Genomic DNA, 9836 nt, shown 5'->3' with positions numbered 1-9836 from the left:
CCTGCCGGTCCCAGTGTGGAATAATTATTTATTTATTTATTTATTTATTTATTTTTTTGGAGAGGTGTTTTTTTTTTTTTTTTTTTGCTATAGGGCGCATGTGCTCGCCAGAAAGACAGAGAGAGACAGAGAGACTGAAAGCGAGAAATCACTCCCCAGGGGGGATGGCCATGCCACAATCCCTTCTCCATTCTCCTCTTGGGATTTTGAGCACACATGCACACGTGCCTGGCATGAGTTTAAGCCACTGGATCCGGGACTCCAACCGTGGTTGACTACATGGGAGTCCAGCGACATAGCCATTACTCTAACTGCTGGTCCCTGGAATAATTTTTTATAAGAAATTATGTGTATTTATGTGCTTATTTGACTTGTGGAGTCTTAAGAAACTTATGGATTGAGTAACAGGATACAGGCTATCCTTGAGTTTCCATGAAGTGCTTTCTCCCCAGACCTTGACTGTTCTTGTGGACATTGGCTGAAGCTCTTGAAATGGTTTAAGCTAGTGAAAAATGTTGTATAGATCTTCCTTTAAGAATGTTGATTGGGGCCAGCAGGTTGCTTAGTGGTTAAGGCTCTGGACTCTCATATGGCCCATTGCCATATGAGTCCCAGACTTGAATTGAAACTCATGCTGGACGCATGTGCTTTAGTGCTCAAAAGTCCACGAGGAGGTTGGAGTAGAAGGGATTGCAGTGTGACCATCACTCCTGTGGGTGATTTCTCACTTTCTCTTTCTCTGTCTCTTTGGCAAGCACACGTACCCTATAGCAAAAAAAACTCTCTTAAAAAAAAAAAAAAGGAAAAAGAGTGTTGAATACGGGGCCAACAGGTGTTGTGGTGGTTAGGGCTCTGGACTTCCACATGGTCCACTGTGGTTCATATCCCAGACATGGCAGCTTCAAAATTAATGCCAGGTGCATGTGCATGTGGACATGCATGCCCAAAATCCCAGGAGGAGAATGGAGGAGAATGGATTATGATATGGCCATCCTCCCTTGGGGGTGATTTCTCTCTTGCCCTGTCTCTGTCTCTCTCTGGCTAGCACACGCACCCTATGGCAACAACCTAAAAGAAGAATAATGTTGATTATGACAGTACAGTGAAAGGAATGTCTAAGTAATGTCTTTCTGTACCTAATTCTAATGCTTGTCTTATGATCAGCTTGCTAGCTGACATGTATAAGATGTTCTAACATCCATTTTGCTATCTGTAAAATGGAAGTAAGTTTAACAGAGATTGATAATATCTTTAGATGTTCTGGAGAAGTAAGATGTTTAACAGCAGATCTTAAAAGACAATAAAGTTTTTGTTAATTTTTAAGAGTATAAAGAGGTTCTGAGATTAAATAATAGGAGAACTGTTGACATAGATCAATAAACACGGAACTGAGCCAAACATGGGTTTTCTAGTTACAGCTCTGTTGCTTACCTGATAGTATGACCTCGGACAAATAATTTATCCTTCCCGCTTTGGCTTTGTCATTTGCAGAATGAACTTGTGCTAGATGCTCTATAAAGTTATTTAAAAAGTAGTAATTTCATTTATTGTTTCTTCCTTTTTAAATTTTTTTTAGATTTTTGCTTTAGGGCACGTGCGCTTGCCAGAGAGACAGACAGAAAGCAAGAAATCACCCCTCAGAGGAGATGGCCACGTCACAGTCCCTTCTCCTCTTGTGATTTTAGGCGCACACGCACATGTGCCTGGAGTTCGTTTTAAGTCTCTGAGTACAGGACTCAGACCACTGTCAACTACATGGGAGTCCAGCGACGTAACCATTATGCTATCTGTTGGTTCCAAGTGTTGATTTTTTAAAGAATTAATTGTTTTCTTTATCTTTATTTATTTATTTAAAAGTTTTTTAAAAATTTAAGGAACTCAAAAATTTTTTTTAATTTTATTTAACTTTATATATTTTTTGTTTGTTTTAAAAATTTGACCAGAGAGGGAGAGAGGATTGTGGTGAACCATGCGAGGGTCCAGTGTTTTTAATCACCGTGCCGTCTGCTGGCCCCTATTTATTTTAGTTTGACCAGAGAGGGACAGATTGAGAGAGAGGGGGAAAGTGAGAAAGCAAACCTCCAGGTCTGGGACTTGAATCATGATCGGCCATGTCAGAGTTCCACACCCTTAACCACCAAGCTACCTGGCAGCACCCTCCCCCGCCCCAGTGTTGGTATTTTAAAACATTTTATCTGGCTGAAGGAAGTTATGAAACAAAGTTCCTTTAGTCAGCATACATTTTTTACCTTAAAACTTACATGGTTAGGATACAGTTGTTTTGTTGCTAATATGTGTCATGGTATCATGTACACATGCCTGTACAAACATTTATTGGAAAAGGAAACGTTTATGTTGGGGAGTTGGTTAATTATTGTGGCTCAGAATTTCTTATATTTTGAGAGAATGCTATATTCTGTTAATCTCTTTAATAATTGACAGTGATACTTCTGAAAAGACCTATACTAGTTCTAGCCAGTTGTTCTTTTTGCTCTGGAAAAGGTTCTTTGAAGTTTGTACTGTAGACAATATTTTCAGATCTTGTTCCTGAGTTTTAGCTTGAAATAAGCCATTCTTGGTATCTATAGTCCAGCTTTCTTTTTTTTTTTTCTTTCATTTATTTATTTTTACATTTTTCCACAAACCCCAGCTTTCTTTTTGATTGTTGCATACAATATTTGTTTAAAATTCATTGGCATGGCAATTTCAGCCAAGAGTACCATACCCAGCAAAATTATCCTTCAAATGGTAAGGATTAACAAAATCATTCCCAGAGAAACAAATGCTGAAAGAATTCACTAAAACGAAACCAGCTTTTCAGGAAATACTTAAGGGACTACTATACCAGGAAAGAGCTACAGAGAGACAAATAGAAGTAAGGGAATACAAAGCAACTAGTAAAAAAGGATAAGTCCACATGTAGTGATAATAAAATTGGATGTCAGTACTAAATGTAGATATGCAGTTTTACACACAAGTAGGTTTAAATACAAATCCACCAATTACTTGATAGACACTTGTCCCCTCAGATTTCAATTTATACGTTTATTATAACCATTGCTCATTGTGGAAAACTAGGTAATAGAAGAAAAATTCCAAAATGTTACAGCATTCTTTCTTTGAACTGAATTTAAAAAAAAAAAAGTAAAAATCAAGAACTTTGTAAAGCCTATAAATCACCAAATAACTGACTTTACCGTGTCATTACTTTTATTTTTCAGAGAGATATTTGCTGTCTGTCATGTGCACTCACTTGGAGAGACAGGAACAGAAAGCGATAAGTCACCCCCCCTCCTCCCTAGGGGGTATGGCCATGCTGCAGTCCTTTCTCCTCTTGGGATTTTGGACCCACACACATATGTCCCTGGCATGAGTTTTAAGCCACCAGGTCTGGGATTTGGACCATGGTCAACTATGTGGGAGTCCAGTAATGTAACCATTACACCATCTGCTGGTCTTCTATGTCTTTATTTTGAAACATCTCTTTCCAGTTTTGTTTTATCTTCCTTTTTTTTGAGCACTTTATTCATTCACAGTATAGTACCATGGTCTTACAAGAACTCAGTATGTGAGTAAAAGTGTTCTTTTTCTTTCTCTTCCTTTTTCTTAAAGAGATTTTTGCTATATTATACAGGTGCTCTCCAGAGAAACAGAGAGAGAGAGAGACAGAAAGACAGAAAGCAAGAAATCACCCTCCTGGGGGGAACGGTCACACCATAATTCGTTCTCCATTCTCCTCTTGGGATTTTGGGCATGCATGCACTCTCTCCCAGCGTGAGTTTTTTCTTTTTTTAGAGAGACTTTTGCTTTAGGGCGTGTGAGCTTCCCAGAGACACACAGAGAGGGAGATAAGAGAGAGAGAAAAGAAATCATTCCTCAGGGGACATGCCACAATCTCTTCTTCATTCTCTTGGTATTTTAGGCATTCACATATATGTACCTGGTGTGAATTTTAAGCCACTGGGTCCAGGACTTGAACCATGATCTACTGTGTGGTCCAGTGACATAACCATTATGCCATGTGCTGATCCCCTGATTTCTTTGTTTAAGAGAAATTTTGATGTAGGGTGTGTGCTTGCTGGAGAGACAGAGACAAAAAGCAAGAAATCACTCTCTGGGAGAGGGGAGCCTATGGCTATGCCGCAATCCTTCATTTTCTTGAGATCTTGGGCATGCATGGACAGACACCGGGCATGATTTTAAGCCTCCAGGTCTGGGACTCAGACCATGATTGGACATTCCTGAGTCTAGTGATGTAACCATTATGCCATCTGCTGGTCCCTGTTGCTCGATTTTTAGTCAGTATGCTTTTCTTTAAAACTGTACCTCATAGTAAATAATGTCATAGACAATTCAGTATACACTTGCAAAATAACCATCAGAGTGAGTTTCATATATTCCCAGCATAATGTTAAATGTCGAAGGTGGTGAATATGTTTATATCTTCAGTTTATTACACACTGTATACATGCTTTTTAAAAAATAATTATTTTATTTAACTTTATTTATTTATTTATTTTAATTTGACTAGAAAAGGACAGAGTGAAAGCAAGAGCAAGTGGGAAAGTGAAAAAGCAAGCCGCCAAGTCTGGGACTTGAACTGTGGTTGCCATGTGGGAGTCCAGCATCCTTAACCACCATGTCACCTATTAGCCCCTGTATACATGCTTTTAAAGACCATTCTGTAACTTAAAAAGATGTGTAATGTTCGCATGTAAATCATAAATTACAATAAATATTTAAAGAAACAAATTATTGGCATGGCAGTAGTGTTTACAGGTACATATCCTATACTCCGTATTTTTGGGAACTATTTTATTAGTTGATCAAATACCTGAATGTCAGTTAAGAGCCCAGGCACTGCAGTGTGCTATCATGTGCAAAGGGCAGTAATTAAAGAAAAATTTCTGCCCCTTTAAGGCATTCTTAGTCAAGTAAAGGAGATAGACAGGTAGGTACATAAGCAGTTTAAAGCCATGCTAATAGGGACACTTGTTGGTTGTTTGAGGGATCAGAAATGAAGAAAAGGCTAAGTGGGATGTCTAAGAAAGTTCTGCAGAAGAGACACTATGTATTAAATCTTGATATGTATTGATTCTTGAATGAGTTAGCAGTTAAAAGTTTGCTTTGAGAGGACAGTCCATGTTGAGGGATTAATATGGCTAACAATTAGTCTTATTTTCCATATAAGACACATATACAAATAGTTTCAGAGTAGGATATAATGTGGTAAATGCTGTATGAAGTAAAAACTAAGTTGCCCTGTAAGAGTGCAAAGTAAGATGTTTCTTTTTTTTTTTTTGTTAGAGGTTTTTGTCTTAGGGTGCGCACTCACCAGAGACAGAGACAGTGAGAGGCAAAAGTGAGAAATCCCCCCCCTGGGGGGATGGCCATATTGCAGTCCATTCTCTTCCATCCTCCTTCTGGGATCTTGGGCACACATGCACATGCACCTGGCGTGATTTTCAAGCCACTGGGTCTGGGACTCAAACTGTGGTTGGTCATGTGGGAGTCCAGCGACGTATCTCCTATGCCATTTGCTGCCCCAAGAAGACATTTCTGATTGGGACCAAGGAAAACTTTATAGAGTGATTACATATGAATTTAGTCCTTGTTGGATGGGTATGATTTTGAGAGAGAACAATGCAGGAAGATTCAGTATGTGAGGAACAGCAGCTTGAGCAAAGGAATGTAAATATTAGCATTTTCATTTTGGAAGCTCTCAGAATTAATGCTTGGACAAATATTATGTAAGTATTTTGCAGCTTGTATGGTAGCTTTTTTGTAAAAGCTATTGATATATTTGCCTTGTGAGTGAGGCTGCTAAATTCAGTCCCTAACTGTCAAAATTTTGCTTACTTTATTTAAAGATTGTAAGGAATTTAATACACAGGTCTTAAATGACTGTAATCAATCTACCTTTAGTTGTCTTTAGTTTGGTCATTTGGGTAACATTTGACTTGTAAATACAAAATCAAGAATAATTTATTTTTGAGTAATTTTGGAGTCATCATTTTTATTGGGTTCTGGGAAAATTAATGACTTTTTTTTCTGTGCAAAAATGCTTCACGATTTTTCTGACAACTCAATAGTTTATTTGATAGCATTCTAAATTTAGTTCTGCTATTAATGTTTATTTCAAAAATGTGAATTTGTTTTAAGGAGATTGATACATCAGGGAATAATTTTGAGCATAAGGTGGAATTTGCATTTGATTATGCAGGATTTAGTAATCAGAGTTAGGGGTCAGCAAACTATGGCCTACCAACCAGTGGTGGCCATGTTTTTTTGAATAAAATTCTATTGGAATACACCCATACCAGTTTGTTTACATTGTTTGTGGCTGCTTTTGTACCACAATTGCAGAGTTGAATAGTTGCCATGGAGACTTTATGGCCCACAAACCCTAAAATATTTATTATTTGGCCCTTTATAGAAAGAGAACACTGATTCCTGTGCTAGTACATGCAGGAAACTGTACTCACCTAAATAGAGCTGCATAAAAATACATGTATATTTAAACATGTATATACTTCAAACAGCTATCTCAGTCATCACTTGTAGTACGAATCATACTCATCCACCTTTGTTACAGTGTTCTACAGATTTCAGGAAATCTTTCCATCACTTTACAATAATTCATGAATTGTAACCCTTTAAATTCATATTTCCACAAGGAAACTTCAGATCTTTTTCAAGGTAAAATGTTGTGTTTAGTGTTGCGGTATTTAGTGTTGTGTTTGTGTTTCTTAATCACTTAGCACATGTAAAGCTTTGTAAAACTGCTACAATTTTTATTAGGTTTTATTAGATTTCTGTCTTTTTTTTAAGAATTATTTTATTTAACTATATTTATTTTATTTTTACATTTTTTTTCTGGCTTGAAAATATTTTATTAAACATTTTTAATGGGGCTTCCTACTTTTTAAGTTTAAAAATAAAAAAAAGTATTTCTATTTTAATAGAAATAAATTTATACTGAAGTTATTTGCCTTTGTGTGAGGAATATTAGTAAAATGGTCATTAATATTTAAAAGCAAAGAACTTTCCAGCCGAAACTTTACATAGCTCAAGAGCATAACAAATTCTAAAGATCATGTAATTATGTCAGTATTTTAGGGAATGGTGAGTGATTAGCCTATGGCTTAGGATCTGCTTCCATGCTTGTTTCTTGAGCTTCTTCCACCTCTGAGAGCTTTTCATCATTTTCTAATGTTTGTTGAAGTTCATGGATGGTACTAAGAAGAACATGAAACTGTTTGCGTCTCAATTCCAGCTTATCTTCAACACTTTCTTTAATATGTGAAAGATGCTCTAATTCTTTTCCCAGAGCTTCTAGCTCCTTTAATGTCTCATGCCTGTCTGGATGATGTTGGATCACTTTTGCCAAAGAATCATATTCTTGGCGATTTTTTTGTATTTGTTTTGTTTGAAGAATTTATTTTTTGCACTCAGCATTTTTTTTCATGTGCTCCAGCAATGCTACATTCTATTTCTCTGTAAAGTTTTTCATAATTTTCCATTTCTCTGAGATTCATATCATACGGCAACAAAGTTTTGCCCATTGAAAATTCTCATTAGACATGTATCAACATACATTGGTACTGGCTATATCCCTCTTCTTGGGATCCGGAGTTGCACCACTTAATGAAACTCTTCACTAGCAGATTGACTCTCCGGCCATCTCCAGCACCATCTCCATCAATTAGCAGATGCTTCCGTATGACTTCGTCATTAGTCACAGCTTCCATGGCATGCGCGGCAGCTGCGGGGCTCAAGCTGAGGTCACTGTACATCTTTACGGCATGCAAAATTGTTTTTCCCAGAATGAATATTGTGCATGAGTCAAGTCAAAGATATTACCATATACATTATCATCAATAGATAATTTTTCATGTTTGCATACATTACATTCTTCTCTTTTTTTCCCCTGATCCCCTTCCTTCCACCTTCTCACTACCCACCCATTCCTATACTGTCTCTAGAATTCTGTCTTTTAAAAAAATTATTTATTTAATTTTATTTATTATTGTTATTTTTAAATTTGACCAGAGAAAGACAGAGAGAGAGAAAGTAAAGTGAAGAGAGAGAAGGAGAGAGACAGAGACAGAGAAGGTGAAAAAGCAAGCTTCCAGGTCTGACAGGGACCAGCACATGGCATAGCAGTTATGTTGCTGGACTGCCACATGGCTGACCATGGTTGGAGTCCTGGATCTGGTAGCTTGAAACTCAGGCTGGGCGTGTGTGCATATGTGTCCAAGATCCCAGGAGGGGAATGGAGTGTGTGTGATTTCTTACTTTCTGTCTCACTTGTCTTTTTCTCTCCTGCGAACTCCAGTGCCCTAAGGCAAAAACCTCTATCAAAAGAAAATGTCACTGACAAAGAATTTTTAGATTCTCATTCAAATCCCATTTTTCTCATGAGTTCTGTGACATTCATTACACCATTTTGCATAGTCTGGTAATTTCTAGGAACCCATATGTTACATTATTAAGGAGCTGACTGTAATTGTCATCCTACAAAAAGTACTAAATCAGTTACCAAATATTTCTGGGGCAGTGTAACGATTAAATGGACATAAAGCACTTAGATTAGTGTCTGGGTCGTATGCCTGTAGTCCTTCAGGTGGAAGACTGAGGTGGAAGGATCGCAATAGCATTTTTTTTTAAGCTTCTTGCCATAGGATCTGAGCACTAACAGGAGAGGAGGATAAAAAGAGAAAGTGAGAAACCACCCTCTGGGAGTATGGACACCTTGTAATACTTTATCTTCTATTCTCCTCTCTAGATTTTGGGCCTGCACACACACGAGCCTAGTGTGATTTTATTTCCCCTTTTTTTGGAGAGGTTTTTGCTATAGGGCGCGTGTTTTCGCCAGAGAGACAGAGAGACAGAAAGTGAGAAATCACCCTCTGGGGGGGATGGCCACGCTGCAGTCCCTTCTCCATTCTCCTCTTGGGATCTTGGGTATTCACGCACAAGTGCCTGGCGTGAGTTTAAGCCACTGTGTATGGGACTCGGACCGTGGTCAACTACATGGGAGTCCAGCGACATAGCCATTACGCTAACTGCTGGTCTCACCTAGTGTGATTTTTTAAGCTTCTAGGTTGGGGACTGGAACCATACTGTTACCTATATGGGATCCAACCTCTTTATCTTCTATGCCACTTGCTGGCCCAGAGCAATCCTTAAAACAAGGAATATATAGTTAGAGAATATGGACATGTACCTCCAACTTGCATCACGTACCCCCCCCCCCCCCAGCACATGCTAAGTACCAACTAAGTGATTAACTTGAATCAGGAGTTGAATGTACTGGTGAAACAGGATTTTAGGGCAATTCATGATTACTTTTTCATCCATTAACCATTCAAAAATTATATCGTAAAGTTTTCAGTTACTTATATGCCAAATACTTTTAACCACTTATTTTCAGTGCTTTGCCTCTGATATCAGGATTCTAAATACTTTCCTGATTTTTCTAAATGAGACCTAGGGTTACCTGCCTGAATGATAGAAAGAAATGTCACATACCCCCCACAAAACTCATTAAAATTGGGACCAGCAGTTGGTGTAATGACTATGTCACTGGACTCCCTATGTAGTTGACTGTGGTTTGAGTCCCAGACCTGGTGGCTTAAACTCATGCCAGGAGCATGTGTGTGTGTGCCCAAGATCCTAAGAGGAGAATGGAGGAGAGGGCATGGGAATGTGGCTATCCTCTCTGAGAGGATGATTTCTCGCATTCTGTCTCTCTTGTCTCTGTCTTTTCTTTTTTTTTTTTTTTAATTTTTTTTTTTGAGGGATTTTCCCTTTACGGGCCTGGTGCCCTCGCG

General features: G+C 38.1%; 1 pseudogene; it reads right to left on the bottom strand.

Moving 5' to 3' along the window:
- Nucleotides 1-7015: 7015 nt before the first annotated feature.
- LOC102495971 (THO complex subunit 7 homolog pseudogene) lies at nt 7016-7751 on the bottom strand (annotated as a pseudogene).
- Between the last annotated feature and the right edge of the window lie 2085 nt (nt 7752-9836).

Source organism: Tupaia chinensis, unplaced genomic scaffold (genome assembly GCF_000334495.1).
Source record: "Tupaia chinensis unplaced genomic scaffold, TupChi_1.0 Scaffold000243_1, whole genome shotgun sequence".
Taxonomy (NCBI): Eukaryota; Metazoa; Chordata; class Mammalia; order Scandentia; family Tupaiidae; genus Tupaia; species Tupaia belangeri.
Note: the sequence above shows the minus strand (reverse complement) of the source record. Positions and strands in the feature narration are given on the sequence as shown.